General features: G+C 41.0%; 1 pseudogene; it reads right to left on the reverse strand.

Annotated features, from left to right (window-relative positions):
• Positions 1-980: 980 nt before the first annotated feature.
• LOC119878732 lies at positions 981-19,411 on the reverse strand (annotated as a pseudogene).
• Positions 19,412-19,748: the final 337 nt, after the last annotated feature.

The following is a 19,748-nucleotide window of genomic DNA, read 5'->3' on the forward strand; positions in this document are numbered from 1 at the left end:
ATCATTCTTTGTTTATGTCTCCTGGTATACCTGGGCAGGAGGATTTCCCTCTGTATATACCCAGGAGTAAAACTGCTGCATCTTAAGGCATATTTTCAGCTTGACTAGATACTAACAAATCGTTTCCAAAGTGATTGTACCATGTTACATTCCAAACCGTGCATGAGAGTTCACATTCGCTACAACCTGGCTATGTTCGATATTGTCAAATTTGTATTCTAATGAACTTTGTTTAAAAACTTAAAAACTCAGTAGAATGATTATGATACTCTCTACTGAGACTTGCTGAGACCTGGCCTCAGGAAGGAAAAGTTTTTTTTCACAAATTTTCTTTCTTTTTTTTTTTTTTTAAGATTTTATTTATTTATTCATGAGGGACACGAGAGAGAGAGAGAGAGAGAGAGAGAGAGAGAGAGAGAGAGAGGCAGAGACACAGGCAGAGGGAGAGGCAGGCTCCATGCAAGAAGCCTGATATGGGACTCGATCCCCAGTCTCCAGGATCACAACCTGGCTGCAGGCGGCGCTAAACCGCTGCGCCACTGGGGCTGCCCTCTTTATTTAAGAGAAGGAGAGAGAGAGATAGAGAGCATGAGCAGGAGGAGGGGCAGAGGGACAAGCAGACTCCCTGCCGAGTGAAGATCCCGACGTGGGGCTTGATCCCAGGACCCCAAGATCATGACCTACACCTAAGTCAGGTGCTTAACCAACTGAGCCACCGAGGCACCCCAGGAAGGAAAATTTTTTTAAAGTGCCTACAATGGCACTAGATGAGACTGGACAAGTTTCCTATACTAATTCACTTTAACCTCAAACAAATTACTCGTTTTAGCCAACACATTTCAGGAACTAAAAAACTACTGAGACACCACATTTGGTACTTATTTCAAACCCACTCCCATGTCTAGCCATCTTCTTATCCCCATACACTGTGTCGGCAAGGAGTCGGGCAGCAGGTTGGAGTCAATGAACACCTGGAAACATCATTCTAACCGACAGTCATTTATTTCTTTTGTCATTGCCCAACATTCCCCAAGTCTTACTCACCAGAAATTAATATAGCTTCTTCATTTCTCCTCCCTGACAATCCTCACCTACCGAAAGGGTTTCAAGGGTGCAACTGCCAATGAAAATGAAAAGGTAGACTGGACATACCACGTCATTGACCTGTTTCAAAACTATCTATCTGGCAGTATCCAAATCTGGTTTCAGTGCTCCCTTGTTTGAAAGTGGTCTTCACAAAAGCCCACATTTTAAAGCTATGTGGAGCAGCACAGAATACAGAGTTAAAGAGCAGTAACAGCCTTTCAGAATTTGAAAAGGTAGTATTTATCCATATCAGGGTTAAGGGCCCTTGCTTTTTATGTGGCATATGCCACAAAAGTTGGCAAGAATATATAAGACCAATATTTATGGAAGAGGGGAAGAGAATCTAGAAACACAACAGAGCTGTTCTAAACAATGCTCCAGAGAAAGCCAGCCTTGAAGAAGAAAAGTAGCCCACTAGACATTACCAGGTAGGCATGAGGTACAGAAAAGGAATTTTTCTTTCCAACACCAGAGAAATACCTACATCTGGTGTCAAGTCTCAAGATATAAAGAGGATAAACGCCACATACAAAAGAGGACAGAGGACGATATTCTCAGAAAACTCCAAAAGACAAGACGTCGGCTAAGGGGAGGAATAAGGACTTAGCGTGGTGTAGACGAACAAGTGAGGTCAAGCCCAGGGGAGACGGAATGTGCCCCTTGGCTGCCAGTCTATGGCATTACTAGGAACACTAGGATTCTGTGTCAAAACATCAAGTGCAATGCGGTAATTCTTCATCCTTAAAACTGGGGGTTGGGAGTTGAGGGGTTGGGGGTGGGGCACAAGCGCCCAGAGGACACTGATCATAGCAACAGATGAGGACTCAAGCCCTAGGAAAGTCAAGGCAGTATTTATTGCTTCGTCTACTTCCTGCTTTCCAATCATTTTCATGTTTGGGACATTTTGATGTTTGGGCTGCTTTTCATGCTTGTGGGTCTAGCCAGTCACTGCTACTTGGGACAAACGAAACACTTCCCAGTAAAACCAGCATAGAGAGGTTCTAGCTTTTTCATCTTAAGTCCATTTTCTTACTTTCAATCCTAAAACCACACTGAGAGAGAACAAACGGCCTCCATAAAATCTGTTACCCAGGGAGACAGGATAAGCTTATTACATGAGTGACAACAGTTCTAGCTTCTAGGATTGTTATATCACAAATACAAAATGATAAATCAGTATGATTCTTAAAAATTAATTTGGAATTGTTTTATAAGCGAAATGATGGAATGACTAATCAGTGGAGAGTCCGAGAACATTCTATAGCCCGGGAAGGAAAAGGACAACCAAATGGGTTTCTCAGTTTTGTACAGAGCAAGAATGGCCCACAGTTGGCCTGAAGAGGGAGCTCTTTGGGCAAAATGAGAGAACAACAAGAGGACTCCAATGAGGAATAGCAGGAACACCTACCCAAGAGGGGGTGGGGGGGGAGTGGGGTAAAAGTGAATAAATAGAACAGTGAAATTTACACAGGAGGAAGGAGCTGAGAAAGTCACAGCCTTACACAAACAAAAGAGTACATTTCTCCTCGCTCAGCCCCAGTGACTCAGTCCTCCCAGCACAGGTCCCCGTGACAACAGCATCCCATTTGCTCTCCTAGGAGCTTTCACACTGCCTGCCTATTTCCTTCCTCGTTTATGATGAGTCTTTGGGGGCTTTACTTTCTGGAACTGTGCTGGCACTGGCTCCTGCTCCGGTTCCTTATAGGAGGTCGACACTAGCAATTCCTCGTTATTCCTCCTCTGATCCTTCCCTACTCTAAGACTCAGCTCCGCCTCAGGCAGCTGGATGCCTGGCTGCTGCAGCCTTCGCAGAGACCTTCTGCTCCTGTGCTGCTGTCTCCGCTTTTCTTCTTCCTGCTGCCGCTGCTTTATCTTCATTAGCTTTTCAAAGCTTTTGGTGGTGGTTGGGTTTACGACGAACCAGTCCTACAGAGGCAAAATGGAAAAATTATCCAGTCAATACACAGTAGAGAGCACAAGGAATGGTTTTGGGAAGAAATTCTTTCGTTTTTGAAAGATTTACTTATTTATTTGACAGAGAAAGAGAGCACGAGGAGGGGGAGGGGCAGAGGGCAAGAGAGAATCTCCAGCCTATACCCACCCCTCCCACCAAGCATGGAGCCCTAGGCTGGGGTTCGATCCCGCGACCCTAAGATCTTGACCTGAGATGACATCAAGAATCCCATGCTGAACCGAGTGAGCCACCCAGGCGCCCTGGGTGCGAGAAGATTTTCTAAAAGGCACGGCTAGGGCAGAACACAGTAAGAAGGAAACGGATAGGGAACCAGAGCTTATAATTCTGTACTTTAAATGGGAGAAATTCAATACAGAATAGTGAGTAGTCATTATAAGCATTTATTGTGTAGCACACGATTTGGGGTACTTCATACTTCAGTAAGTGAACTACAAAGTGTTCACTTAGCATCATCCTACTTATTTATCTCCTTTGTAAAAATCTCATGAACTATAAAGCTTTGGGCCATAGGACATTTTTATTTAATGAAAGTATAGTGGTTAAGGGCATGAATTCTACAGCCAGACCCTTAGTGCAAATCTCAGCTGTTTCTGGCTCTGTGACCATGGGGAAATTACTCAACCTCTCTGAGACTCAGTTTAAAAAATTAACAGTTGAGGAACATGCAATCCAATTATGAAACACTCTTGGGGAAGAAGGAAGGAAGGAAGGAAGGAAGGAAGGAAGGAAGGAAGGAAGGAAGGAAGGAAGGAAGGAAGGAAGGAAGGAAGGAAGGAAGGGAAGAAAGGGAGGGAGGGCGGGAGGATTTCAATTGAAATCAAGTGATCTGATCAGTCTTCTAGGTCTAACTACTGATTCACAGGAAATACCCTGAGAGAGGACCACCACCACCACAGGAATGCACTCAGCAAAATCCAAAATGTGTATACACATGTGACAAATGACCGTTTCTCCAACATATAAAAAGGGGGAGTAGGGGAAACTTCTAGACCTGCAATTGAGATATGCTTTCAATATAAAAAATACACATTGTATTTCAAAGACTTAGTATGAAAAAATGTAAAGTATCTCATTAATTTTTATTAACTACATGTTTAAAAGATAATATTTTAGGTACACTAGGTTTTATAAAATATATTATCAACATTAATTTCACCTATTTTTATTTAAAAAAATTTTTAGAATGTGTGTACTAGGAAATCTGAAATTATATACAGACTCACATTACATTTCTATTGGATAGCACTCTAGATTAAAATATACAGTACACGGACATTTTTTTTTCTTCCTCCTGAACAAGCCATCTCTGAAAAAAAATTATGAGGCAATCAAGGAAATTTAAATAATTTCAATAATGACTAGGTATATGATGATATTCAAGAACCATTCTTTGCTAATTTTTTATGTGTAATGATGGTTGTGCTTATACATTTTTAGAAGTCCTTATAGTTTAGACACACACATCAAAAGAAGCAGTGACAGTTGACATGGTATGTGGAATTTGCTTTAAAATAAGCCTTTAGGGGACAAGAAAAGTGGGTGTGATTATAAAGGAAAAGAAGATTGGCCACACACTGATGTCTGTTAGGCTGTTCATTATACTATTCTGTCCATTTTCATGTATTTGAAAATTTCTGTTGAAGAAAAGTAGCTTCAGAATATGTGAGGCAGAGAGGGAGGAACAGAGTGAAAATCTTTTACCACCACGTATAATTTATAAATATAGGCACAAATCATTGAACTAATAAGACTTGGAGAACAAACTCCAAACCAAGTGAAATTTGTTGTTTCCAACTTTTTAAGAAGAAATTGGAGAAATAGGCTCACTACATAAAGGCTGGATTTTCTTAGGAGATTAATTATCTTTTAACTACTTCCTGAAGTATTTACACTATTACTATGAGAAAGATATGACCGACTGCCTTCCAGAGGAAATCTCAGGTATAGAAAGCGATTCCCAAAGCTTAAACCTGTAAAACAACAGAGACCACATTTCATGACACTAACTATAGCCCATAGCGTTAAGAACTATTAAATGTGAGGGCAGAAAACAGTTGAAGGTGTTTGCTCTTTTTCCTTATTAGGCCACAATAGCTTCTGCGGTAAGATATTCCAAGAGAATGCACACTCTACTCCTTAAGCTTTTGAAATACAGGTATTTAATTACACAGGAAACAATTTCTCTATTGACCTGTATAACTAAAAACTTGCCCCAAGAGAAACCTCTTGACTTTCTGTACTTAAAGTATTTTTATGCAGAATTTATTTATTTATTTATTTATTTATTTATTTATTTATTTATTTATTTATTTATTTATTTATTGAGAGAGGCAGAGACATAGAGGGAGAAGTAGGCTCCCTGTGAGGAGCCTAATATGGGACTCCATTCCAGGACCCCAGGATCATGACTTGAGTGAAAGGCAGACGCTCAACCACTGAACCACCCAGGCACCCCAGAATTGATTCTTTAATTTTGAAAATTTACAGACCTTAAGAAAAGTGACAAGAATTCAATGAATCCTAGATTTACCACTGCCTACCTCTCTTCCCTTTCTTCCTTCTTCTCTTCCTTTTGCTGAACCATTTGCAAGTTATTTGTAGACATATTTCATCCCTAAAAACTTTAGCATAGATCTGCCTGAGAACAAGGGCATTCTGCACAGCTACAACACAATGATCACATTTGGGAACATGAACATTGACTCATCACTGTTATTTAATAGAGCCAGTATACCAATTTCTCCAGTTTGTCTCACTGATGTCCCTTATCGTCGTTTCTTTGCAGTATTTGAAACATTAAAAACAGATTGCTCAAAGGCCTTAGAATAGGAGAAAACAGAAGTACAGAGACTGCTATAAAACAAGAATTCTACAGCTATAAACTCAGCCCAGTGCCCAAACTCTTGGTTTAACTGAATTTATTTTTATTTTATTTTTTTTAAATTTTTATTTATTTATGATAGTCACAGAGAGAGAGGCAAAGACACAGGCAGAGGGAGAAGCAGGCTCCATGCACCGGGAGCCTGACGTGGGATTCGATCCCGGGTCTCTAGGATTGCGCCCTGGGCCAAAGGCAGGCGCCAAACCGCTGCGCCACCCAGGGATCCCGGTTTAACTGAATTTAAAAGAATCACAAGAGCTCAGGGGTGCTCACACTTACAGTGATTTCAAATGCTTTCACATAAAAATACAATTACACATCTAATTTCACAAAGTATTTTAACTGTCTCTGGTAAGCACTTTCAAATTCCTTTTCTCAACAGTCCCAGCCCATAAAAACGCACAAAATCCACTTTTGGGGGCACATACGTATGGGTTCCACAGGATCACAAAAACATGGCGGGGAAAGCAGGGACCTCACCTCAGCATGGACAGAGTTGATGTGATACTTGACACCACTCTCTGACACAAATTCTTTTTGACACAGAAGACACTTGTATTTTCCAGCCACAAAGTTTCCCTGTTTTCAAGAGAGAAAGAAAAGGGAATTACTCGTAAATTCAGGAACACATACCTGAGCCATGTGGGAGATTGTTAAGAGACAGAAAGGGCGGGGATTTTACTTCAGCAAAGAAGGAAGAAAATCCAAAACAGCAATACATTTAGGAAAACTCGGTTGGGCAGACTATCACCACTATAAATCTATCCTACTTATAATTCTATACGTAATACCCCCACCCATTCAACACAAACTGAGGTTCTCCTTCTTTTGCTATAAAACCTGTCACACTTTTCTAACTTCCTTGTTTCTTTCCCTTCCTGGTTCTCTTGGAATGACTCTTGGACTCCTGAGGTTCACCAGAGGCACCAATGCATATAATTCTTCCCACCATAATCCACTGTTTCAAAGAGTGCCTTGGACATCCAGAATTCGAGAAGAATCATCTGCAACACCTAGGTTAAGGACTCTGAAACTAAGATCATGATGACAAACTCCTAAGCATTCCTGGACAGATGGGGTTTGGATGTCTACACTCCCGTGCTGCCTTGACTCCTGAAGCCCTGAGTGCCCATGGGGCTCCTTTTGTGTGAAGAGATATTTCTGAATGGGAATTAAAAAGTTACAGCAGTTTGTAGGGCACCTGGGTCAACACAAAAAAGATTCAGTGAGGTGAACAGCCATCTGCCTGACAGCAGATAGAGCCTACTTCTCATCCCCAGAGGCCAGTACAATTCAGATGGGAGTAGAGGATCTTCAACAATCCAGATAAACACATGTAAGTTGATTCAAGAAAGTTTAAGGCCCGATAAGATAGGGAAGCCCCAAGGCAGGAGAGGCTCAGGTGGAAGATGTTAAATCCCTGGTAGAGACTAAAATTAATAATATATTTCTCCAAATTCCTTAACTGATAAGACTTAAGGCTATGTTGGCTTTTCCTGTATCTTGAACATATCCGGGCATCCCCTCTAATAACAGACCAAGCATCTTTAGGACATGAAAAAACTAAGCCAGCCTCTGAAGATAATGGCAAACAGGACAACTAGCTGTTCATCTAAACTGAATTCTCTTCCATGTCAGACTATTTTAGACGTCATGTTAAGATAAATAGTTCAGAAAGTTACAAACCAAGGTACAAGAGCCCAGGTGAGCTTTAAGGCCTGATACACTACTGTAGACCGCTTCACAACCCTGAAAAAGAGAAGAAGAAATCCATGAAAACTATAGCAAACCGCATCCTTCTCTTAGCAACCTGGCCATTTATTTACACTGACCAGCCCTACATTTGGAGGAAGAAGCCCAATAAATCACGTTACAAACCAAACAGGAAAAAAATTCACACACAAGCCACAAAAGCAAAAAAGAAAAACCAAAGAAAGGTTTAAAAACAAATGGTGAACAAGTTGTTGAGAAAAGCTTAAGATATTCTCTTCCCTGCTACTTTTTCTCTGACACTCTGAGAAACAGAAAATTGCAGTTAGATATTTTTTTAAAATCTGCCTTCTTGGGATCCCTGGGTGGCGCAGCGGTTTGGCGCCTGCCTTTGGCCCAGGGCGCGATCCTGGAGACCCGGGATTGAATCCCACGTCAGGCTCCCGGTGCATGGAGCCTGCTTCTCCCTCTGCCTGTGTCTCTGCCTCTCTCTCTCTCTCTGTGACTATCATAAATAAATAAAATTTTTTAAAAAATTAAAAAAAAAATCTGCCTTCTTCAGTACAAAGGTGTCTCCTATTTCTTGTGTATTTGCTTCTTCCCATAGTTCTGCATATATGGTTGTGGTAGAGTAGAAGATGGCTGGAAATTCTCTGCCACTCTTTCCTGCAAGAAGTGGAGGCTACTTACCCTCCCTTTGAATCTGGGTGAACCCTGTAATTCCTCTGACCAATAGAATCCCATAGAAATGATGTTGAACAAATTCTGAAGCTAGGCCTTAAGAGATCTGCGGCTTCGTGTTCCTGGGATACTCTGAAAAGTCAGTTGCCATGTGCCCTGCTGGTAACCCACTACACCCTGATGGAGAGAGGCCATGTGGACAGCCGAGCTCCCAGCTCAATTGGCTGCACAGAAGCCATCTTGGACATCAGGTCCCATCTGAGCTTGCAGCTAAATACAACCCACGAATGATCCCACTTGATGCCACGTACGACAGGAGAATGTTCTTTGAGCCCTGGCAGAATTACTGATTTATAGAATTCTGAACAAATAAAATAACTGAGGTTTTAAGCCACTGAGGTTCATGTACTTCATCATGACGGAATAAATAACTGAAACAGCAGTTTGATAAACATTTACGGAATAAAAAAATGAGAAAGAACCACCTGGTTAGGGCACTGAATGCGATGGTATTTCTTGATATCTGACTTCCATTTGTGTAGCACTTCCTGGCTGAAGGTAGGCAGCCCAGGGCGAGTATATTTTAACTATGAGACAAGAAATATTTTATTGGAGGAACCCAACTTCCAACCAAAATACCCCAAAAGTTTCACACCCAACTCTTCAGGTTATGTAATTCTGGAGTTCGACAAGCATCCTTTCACGTGCAAAAAAAACTGTAGTAGGTATGAGCCTTTAAGTACAAATTTACCCAACACTGGTAAGTATAATTTTCTATAATTTAATCTTAGAATAGTTTGATTTTTAACAGAGGGCAGGAGATTTTCAGATATGGCACTTCATCTATAGTTTGAAAAAGCTACTGACAGAGCATTTTATACAGCTAAAACACTTGTTACAAAAAAAACCCCCAGGGATACAAATATGTACTACATGTAAATTATACTTATTATTGTATACTTAAACACAGGGTACATACATACACGCACATATATAATACATTTGATAGAAATATATGTAAATTGGGAAAAGGCTAGAAGGTTATAATGAACACGTTAACAGTAGTCATCTCTGGGTGGTGGAATTTTGAGTGGTTTTAATGTCTGTTCCCTGCTCCCTCTGCATTTCTCCTTTTTCTTCAGAAGTGTCACGTTAATTCTGGGTATTTTTAAATTCAAACACAAACACTGAGATTCAATCTAAAAATGTGAAACATTTAAAACAAAAATGTGAAAATAAAAGATGTGAGAGAACTCAGGGGATGGAATACACTATCTTTCCTGATACTGCCTGAGACGAGAATTAACTATTCCTCGCACTTGCCTTCATGTGCTTTGACACAGGTTAGTCCTCTTCGCAGAAGTACCGCGCTAACGATTGCGCCAGGTTAGCGCTAACTGGAGCTCCAGGTTAGTCTCTTCTTTAAAACAACACTGTAGTTTCCAGAAAAGAGACAGCTGGCACTTGGAGACAGTTCTCACAAAGCCCACCACAAGTAATAGCTATGTTTCCAGTGAGAAAACAATCCTCCTGCTTGAAAAATTTTAGTATCTGAAACAGATACTGAGATAGAAAAACAGAGCCAAAGCCCATAGGTCAGGGGAAGTAAGGAAGTCACCTTCAGGAAACACTGACAAATCTATAAAAGCAATCAGAGCACAGAGCTGGCTTCATTTGTAAGTACCTCCTCTCCTCTGCAGCTAGTGTATATGGGACCATCTAAAATCCTTTTATAGCGGGGCAGCCCGGTGGCTCAGCGGTTTGGCGCCACCTTCAGCCAAGGGCCTGATCCTGGAGACCTGGGATCCACTCCCATGTCAGGCTCCCTGCGTGGAGCCTGCTTCTCCCTCTGCCTGTGTCTCTGGTTCTCTCTCTCTCTCTCTCTCTCTCTCTGTGTGTGTCTCTCATGAGGAAATAAATAAAATCTTTAAATAATAAAATAAAATCCTTTTATAGTGATAGCAGAATATTTACATAAGCTATTATATTCATAAACTATCATATTTATGCAGAAATGAGAATAATCTATGAGCACATATGGAGTGATTTCTAGGACAGACTTTTAAGTGAAATAAAGCAAAACACAAAAAAGCATCTATGTAAGAAAAAAGAATATAAGAAAATATGCATTATCTGGTTATCCATCCCATAAAATATAAGAAGGATAACCAGAAACTACTGAGCATGATTCTCTTTGCAGGGAGCAGGGTGGGAACGGGATGGAAATAGAAGGGTATTAGGAATGGGACAGCTGGGAAGAGGGCAGTAGCCCTTCTCTAAGAAGACTTTTGGTACAGGTCTGACTTTTAGAACCACGGCAATGTTTCACATACTCCCAAGATAAATTACTCATTTCAATTAAATGGGATGTAGGGGGAACCCAAAATGTAGTAAGAGTAACACATGAAGCTAATGATGATAAATGAGAAACCAAATGAAGTGAGGAAGGAGCCAATCTAAGTAACTGTAAAATAGTACTTTGACTATATACTGTAAGGCTAAAGATTAAAAACTATAACAATATTGTTCTCTAGGTAGTAAATCTGTTTTTACAGGGGTATGGGTTAACAATTGTGAAACTAGGTTATACTAGAACTAAGCAAGTAAGTAAATATATTGTACACTATGAGAGGTCTCTCACTGTTGGAGAAAGAAGTTAGAAATAAGCACAGAGGAAGGCAAGAATGAAACTTGTGTTGGATTGGAATTGAAGGTATCATGGCCTTAAATCTGTACACTGATACCCAGACAGACATGAACACAGAGGGGAGCGAGTGAGTAGCTCAGTCAGTTACGCATCCGACTCTTGATGTTGGCGCAGGACATGATCTCAGGGTCATGGGATCAAGCCCACGTCAGGCTCTGCACTCAGCATGGAGTCTGCTTATCCTTCTCCCTCTGCTCCTCCCCCTGCTCTCTCTTTCTCTTCTCTCTCTCTCTCTCCCTTAAATAAATGGATAAATAAAATCTTTTTAAAAAAGAACAGAGTGTGTGCATGTATCCATGAATATACATATAGATCCTAGCTCTATCCACTAAGAGGGCCCAGAAACAATGACACCCTAGCAGGAATGAGTACACCTAGCATTCAAATCTTGGTTTTTAAATATATTCTCCAATAAAAGAAATCAGGATTCCTTAGAGAAATGGTTGATTCCAGCTCTGGGACAGGGAATATATGAGATGACCCTATAGCATCTCGAGGTGTCAAAACAAAAAAAAAGGGCTCAAAAAATGATAGAAGCATTTCAAAAAGACATAGGAACCCACTTGGAAGAGCTCTTGATGACCAAATCTGAGACAATTTGAGCTATAAATTGAACAACAATAATAGCACTGGATGATAATGCTACAATAAAATATCCATGAGTCCATATGGATATAAACAGATTAATAGAATAAAAGGACATATCAAAAAAAAAGGACATATCTTTCTCACAGTAGAATTCCAATTAATAACTATGGAAAAAATAATGGAAACACTAACCATCATTAGGCAAACCACCATAATATAATTATAATTATTGCAGACAAGAATCACTGATGGATGCTATGGTAAGTGGGCAGAAGTATGATAAGACACAAACTAGTTGCATACTGTCAATCTCCCCCCAAAATATTCACTAATTACAGGGGGGGGAAATATAATTTTGCCTTGGAGAAAATTGGGCAACACCCTCATCAAGTGATCAAAGTTATCAGTAAAAAGACACAAATATCATATACCTCCTGATACGGTGTAACACTGTGGTATTCTTGACAAAAACATGTAACCCTCAATCCAATCTCAAGAAAACACTAGACAAATCCATATGAGGGATATTCTACAAAATAACCAGCCCGTCCTCTTCAAAAGTGTAAAAAACACAGAAAAACAAACAACAACAAAAAGCCAGAAGAATTATAACAGATGAGACGAGACGAAGAAGCCACGGTAAAGAGAATTAAATGTGGGATCCTGGTGGGATCATGTGATGGGATCCTATGCTATCGGTTACGGAAGATGTTGACATTACAGGAAGTCTGGTGAAAAGCATATGGAAATTCTGTACTAATTCTGCAATGGCTGTAAATCTAAAATTATTTCCAAATAAAATGGTTTCTTCTAAAAGAAATATTTATTTGTGAGATAAAAAATATTTATTGGCCTCTGCCCTCAGCTCCTGTTAGTAATTAGTCTTTGAACCTGGTTCCCAACAGGGAGCTCTTAAAACACCTAAATTCCTAACTAATACCAGTATTTGACACAAAGCTCACAAATCCCTTGGAAAAGGAGTAACTTTTATTCTACTGAGGCAATTCTTGGTGGGCCCTTGGGAGGGCTAGCCACCAGAAAGACAAGCCATGATTTGAAGTTTGGCACTTTCAGACCAATTCCCCATTCTCTGGAAAGGCACAGGGACTAGAAATGGAGTTAATCAATCGTGCCTATGTGATGAAACCTCCCTAAAAAATCCCAAAATTATGGGGGTTCAAATAGCTTCCTCAGAACATATATATGGCCAAGAGGGTGAGGCACCCCCAACTCCCAAGGGCCAGGAGCTCCTACTGTGCTTGGGTACTCTTCCAGGACCTCACTCTAATATAAATTTCTTCATCTGATTTTTCATCTTGTAGGTTTTATTATATTCTTTATAACAACCAGTAAATGTGTTTCCCTGAGTTCTGTGAGCCATTCTAGCAATTACCAAAACCCAAGGAGGGGTTATAGAACCCCAATTTATAGCTAATCGCTTCAGAAGCACAGGTGGCAAACTGAGACTTGCGATTGGCATCTGAAATTGGAGCAGTCCGGTGGACTGAGCCCTTAACTTGTAGGATCTGCCACCAACTCCAGATAGATAATGTCGAACTGAATTATTTGTAGGATGCCCAGGTGGTGATTAGAAATTGGTCTGTATGGACAAACCACACATCTGATGTCCAAAGCTTAAGTGTGTAGTAGCGTGAGAGGAAAGGAAAACCAAGAGCTTTTCTAGACAATATTGCTTGTGTTTGCATCAGAAACACTGGCAGGGAAAAAAATAGTAGAAAGAAAAGAAACATTGGCAGGACACAGAAAATCTTGAGAATGGGTTAACCATGGAGACAAGACAAACAGGATGGGGTGAGAGTGAGATACCTCAATGTTAATCATCATTTTGACTTTAATGACAACAATGTATAATCTATTCAAACAAATTAATATCTTATCTTATCTTTTTATTTTATGTTATTTTAATTTTATTTATTTTATTTTTATTTATGTTATTTTATTTTATTTGGGGAGGGGGGTTGTGGCACATGGAAAGGAAGAGAATCTTACGCAGGCTCCATGCCCGGTGCAAACCTGACATGGGGCTCACTCAATCTCACAACCCTGAGATCATGACCTGAGCCGAAATCAAGAGCTGGACACTTAAGAATGAACCACCCAGATTCCCCTGAATTTTTAGTTTAAAAAATCAAAATAATTCCCTTTGTCTACACAATGTCGAAACAAAACAGATGATTTTAGTAAAGTAGCTGCTAGATAAGACTATCAAAACTTATCAATGAGCTAACAAATACTTATGTTAAATTCCCTATGACAGACCATGCACAGATGAGACTATAATATCACAATGTACTTACCAATGTATAAAATTCACATTTAAACCGAATTTAGATAACCATATACTTTAGCCTGTGGCAGGAAATAGCAATAAGTCTGAAACAAGACAGGATGCCTTGATATTCAATTACTCCTTGGACTGATTTTTAGGCCAAATAAGAGGTATCAACTTCTGAAATTTGACAAATTTTCATATAAATTATGACATTCCCCTCACATGAGTGAAAGCCCTAGGCCAAATCTAAACTATTCTTCTCCATACCATGGAGAGTAATAGGTCCTTAGCTCTAATCTTAATCCTTACTGTATATCCTCCAAGCTCTCGAATGACTACTCCCATTAAGTCATATACCCCTTGTCTCCTCTTGGCCAAATAATGTTCCTCTGGTCTTTGATCTGTTTTACAACCAAAGGCTTCCAGGGGCACCTGGGTGGCTCAGCCCTTTGAGCGTCCGCCTTCAGCTCAGGTCAAGATCCCAGAGTCCTGGAATTGAGGCCCCACATTGGCTCCCTGCTCAGTGGAGAGCCTGCTTCTCCCTTCTCCCTCTGCTGTTCCCCCTGCTTGTGCTCTCTCACTCTCTGTCAAATACATAAATGATTTAAACAAAAAACAAACGAACAAAAAACCCCAAAGGCTTCCAAGCTGGGTTCTGTACCCACTCACAAGTACACCTTGGAACCATGGAGGTAATGATAAAGTATCAAGGAGAAGGCCAAGTAGACAAGGCTTTGGGCTCACTACCTCTAGTTATTTGGAGTGACTCCATTTTCAGTTATTTCACATACTGGTGTTTTAGATAAGCTTTCATTGGAAAAAAGAGTGCGTGGGGAGAGGAGTTCTGTGGCTAGAAAACAAATGGAAAGCATTAACTAAATATAGACTCCCACATGTGAACTAACAAAGTGGAAACATGCTGGGCAACAACTAAGCAAAAGACTAATCTGGGAATTCTGGTTCCCTCGGGAAGTAGACCAGAAATAATGGGGTTCCTTAAGAAACTTCTGGAACAGACTGTCTCTCTAGGACCCACATGAATCCAACACTGAAAGTGGATTAAACATATCCATCTCTAAAAATAAAGAAGCAAATATCATTTATCATGTACTCAAGTGCATTTACTTTTCCGTACATAAGCACAGTATTAGACATGGTTCTAAGTTAATACAAGTTTCTACTTTACCTTCCGATCATCAGGTACCAAATCCTGAAGCACCTTCCTCTTAGGGCCATTCCTTGCCAGTTCAGCAGAAGCCAGCTCCTGCAGGTGGTACACAGCTATCTTGGCAGAACGCCTCTGAACTCGACCCCCACTCTTTGGCTCCAGGCTCATCTCTTTTAAGCACTCTGACTGTCCTGACTCTGGAAAGAATGAGATCTGCAAGAATGAGACATAGCAAAACACAGGCCTGAGAAGTGGGGTTCATTAAGAGCCAATGATTAAAAGCTATCCCTCCTGCTCTAAGTACCAAAGCTATTTACTTGCTTGCTTTCCATTAGCATAAAGCTCCACCACCTTAATGCATATTTTATTGGAAAAAAGAAAAAACTTCTTAGGATAAAATCTGTTCCTTCAATAAGCGAAGTAGTTAAGGGTCAAGACATAGCCATGTGCAAAGACATGAACCTCAATCCATATCTCATAGTACATATAAGAAGTAACTGAAAATGAATCAAATATAAACCATATTACTCTAAAATTCTAGAAGAAACCAAAGAAGGAAATTTATGTCATGCTGAGTGTGATGGTTTTTTGATGTGTTACCCTGACTAGGCCACAGTCACCAGTTATTCAATCAAACGCTAATCTACACGCTGATGTGAAGGTACTTTGTAGATCTAATTTTTAAAAGCATATCTATAGGGACAGAAAATAGATCAGTGGTCAAATCCTTCTATATCTTGACTGTGGTGGGGACTATACAACTGTATGGATTTGTCAAAACTCTTATAAACTGTACACTAAAAAATGGGACCATTGATTTACCTTGAAAAAAAAAAAAAAACAGGAGTGGGGCAAGCCTAGAAATCAAGAAAAAAAAAGTCAAAACAAAACAATGGGGATAGAAGACGAGCTGGACAGAGAATTCCACAAATTTCTAGCTAAAGGGGAATGCCTTACGCTTTAAAAATATAATAATGAGTTTACTTCTGCACAGATTATACAGTGAACTTTGATTTCTCTAACCTAATTATGTTCAAAAGGCAGAAATTAGAGAACCAAGGAAAAACACGAAAGAGAAAACAAAAGCATTCAAAGATAAAAAGGGATACAAATGAGGAACCAAAGATGTATGGGAGGATGTAAGGTAAGTAGTCACCACAAAATAGATCCCCAAACAGGGTCTGGAAAGTAATCAGTACTCACAGGGCCCATGCTCTGACCTCAGGTGATACGCAAGTCCAGCCCTTCGATTTATATGGCTTTCCACAGTGGTGACATTTCAGGGTCATCTCCTCCAGCTCTGCAGCCCCTTTGCCACATTTTCTGACATGGTACAGATATCCCATGATGCTGGTGAAGCTACTAGAACAGCTCTGAATACAGGAGAGAGGCCTGAACTATAATCTTACATCTTTTGACGTGATTTCTCAATTTCTAAACAGCCACAAAGGACTCAACCACCACACAGATCCTCTGATATCGCTAGACCCTCTCCAACATCTCCCATTTGCACAACCCTTCCTTGTCCCTTGTCCCTGCCCTAACAGCTGTCCTGTCTACCACCAAGAGTCATGTTCAATCAGTTGAGTCGGCATTCAGTAAACTAGCACTGTCCGTCTCCTCCGTGGCAAAGCGTCCTCTCTGGTCTGTGACTCAACTGCACCCCAGTAGCAAACACCCAGCAATGCCAAAGCTCCTCACAAGGAGACTGCTAGGAGCCTTTTCATCACACTGAAGAAAGATGGTCAAGAAACACCTCCAACAAAGGGAAAGGGGAGAAAAATAAGTTTGTGGAGATGAGAAAGAAAATAAAGAACTATTAATGAATTCAAACACCTGGAAAAGCAGGAGCCACTCTTATGCTGTAAGGTGACACAGACAAGGTCTACAAGAGAGAAGGAGGAGAAATGGAAGAAAGTAACAGAAAGACATTGACTCAAGACTCCAGGCCGAAGGAGGTGCTGTCCCTGGGCTCTTACCTCACGCATGCACTGAGCTTTCCCAGTCTCTTAGAACCGTTCGGAGCCGTTCCCTCTCACTTGGCTCGTCTATTTCATCTCCAGCCGCCTTCAAAATGGGCTAGAAAGCAAGAGAAGCAGACAAGAAGATGATTCACAGGAAAGACAGATACAGAAAAAAATTATATCATAGGAGAATCAAGGACTGGACTAGCACCTAAGCCGATGCCCATGAAGCTTAGTTATCTGACTCCCTGCTTTCTCCATCTTCTCCTAGACAGACAAGGAAGCAAATGCAATGCAAATAAGAGTTCAGAGGCTCTATCTTCCAGGAGATGAACCCTTGAGGCTAACCAAAACACACAAATACCCACCAAGGATTTCATTTTGTGTAACTCTTCTATCGAAAGGGTGTTTTTAGACCCCTATAAAGCCCCAGAACCTAGGCACCTCCGCTGGGTTATCCACACTTATCTGTGTAAAGACATCCAAACACCAACCACACAGGCTCATACGGTACCGAAGATACTCTTACCAAGCTATTATGATTTGCCATGACGTGATACTTCATCCCTGCCAGTGAACGAAGCTGTTTCCCACAATGATGACAAGTAAACATTTCCTACGAGGAAGAAAGACTGCTCAGTGCCAGGCTGTTCAACGGAGAAACAGAATGTTACAAATCCTACTCAGAAGCTCTTGTCTGTATCTCCCTCATTTCCCAAACTCAAACAGTCAATGAATCTCAAAATCCCACAACCTCAGTGTCATGTCCTCAAGGGTAAAGAAGTAAACTGCAACGCATTTTTAAAGTAGCAAGAATTACCATTTACTAAGTGTCAATTATTTGTGGAGTGATGGGATGGGCACTTAGCACATATTCTTTCTTTCTTAACCTCTCTGGGACTACACAAAATAATTTTTCTCTATTGTTTTTAAGATTTTATTTATTTGCTCATGAGAGAGAGAGGCAGAGACGCAGGCAGAGGGAGAAGCAGGCTCCATGCAGGGAGCCCCCCACATGGGACTCGATCCAGGTCTCCAGGATCACGCCCTAGGCAAGGCAATGCTAAACTGCTGAGCCACCCGGGGTACCCTTTCTCTCTCTTTTTTTAATCTTTTTTTTTTTTTTAATTTTATTTTATTTTATTTATGATAGTCACAGAGAGAGAGAGAGGCAGAGACACAGGCAGAGGGAGAAGCAGGCTCCATGCACCGGGAGCCCGATGTGGGATTCGATCCCGGGTCTCCAGGATCGCGCCCTGGGCCAAAGGCAGGCGCCAAACCGCTGCGCCACCCAGGGATCCTTCTCTCTCTTTTTTTAAATGAGAAAACCAAGGCCCACATTTGAAAAGCTAAACGACAGTGAGTGGCTGAGTGAAGATTCAAACCCAAGTCTGTCAGACTCAAAAGCTTAGGTTTTCCTTATAACACAATGCTGCTTTTTCTCCTGTGTAATCAGTATACCTGACGGCGAAAGATGTCTAAGGTATGGGAAAAGATCACAACCATCACAAAATGCCACAAAATCTCTAACCTGTTTGCACGTCTCCATGTGTTTCTTTAAGCCCTCTATTGTCTTCCTCCCTACCGCCTGGCAGGTAGGACAGGAGACACTGCCTTTATCCACGATTTCTAAGTACCATTGTTCCTCCAAACTGCCTACAAAGGAGAAAAAGGAACACCCCATAATCTTCACAATTCTCTGGACAGGAAAAGCAAATCCTGAAGCTTAGTAAAAGTATCATAAAATGGTTTCCCCCCCTTCCTGGGGAAAAGAACCTTGCTGCAGATGATTTCTACAGATAATCTGTTTTCAGACAATCAGGAGTTTCTGAAACTCCTACTTCGTTCCCCATGATAAAAACCATCTAAGAACCACTCAAAAGCTCTAAGCGCCTGTTTTTTCTAGCTTTATTGAGGTACGACTGACAATGGGCAACATTTTCCTAGCAGCATCTAACAGCGGGATCCGAGATATATAGCAAGCCACAGGTGTGCTTGAGACTTTGTGAAGTGTTTTTATCCCATTTAGTCTCCTCGAAAATTCTGACTGCCTTCATTACCCCTATGGAGAGCAAGGAAACTGAAGCTTGCAGAAGTTAACTAGAGGGCAGCAGGCCAGAAAGCTAATTAAGAGCCAAACTTCAACAAGTGTCTGACTGGTTTCCAAACTCATGCCCTTAAGAACTGCCTCCTTAAAGAAACCCTGCTACATCATTCCTTTAATACCACCACCACCGCCGCCACCACCAAGAGTGTGAGCACTAGGTACCCAATGCGTCCAGCAGAAAACATACCTGCTGCATAAACTGGTGGTTCCTTCCGAATACGACGAGCCTGGGATTTGGGATTAGGTTGAGTTTAGGGCCGTTGCTTCCTCCCTGACGCAAGACAGAAACTTGAAGCCTAACATATCACCTTGCTACCCCTTCTCTACTACCAAAATCTCTTCCCTCCTCTTCCCAATACCCTGTGCCCCACTCCCTCAACCAACTGACCCTCTTAAGTTGTAACAGAAAAAAACAACAGGTAAGGTCAGGACGGAAGCCATTCCTTGCCAAAAAATCAAAAGGCTCACTAGGGTTCCAAGGGTCAAAACCTAAGGGCTTTCTCTCTTTCACCTCTAAGGAATAAAGCCCAGGCACCGAAGGAAAGAGAATGAGCCACACTACTCCCTTACCATAAAGCTTATGCTTCT

The sequence above is a fragment of the Canis lupus genome, unplaced genomic scaffold, assembly GCF_011100685.1.
Source record: "Canis lupus familiaris isolate Mischka breed German Shepherd unplaced genomic scaffold, alternate assembly UU_Cfam_GSD_1.0 chrUn_S186H346, whole genome shotgun sequence".
NCBI lineage: Eukaryota > Metazoa > Chordata > Mammalia > Carnivora > Canidae > Canis > Canis lupus.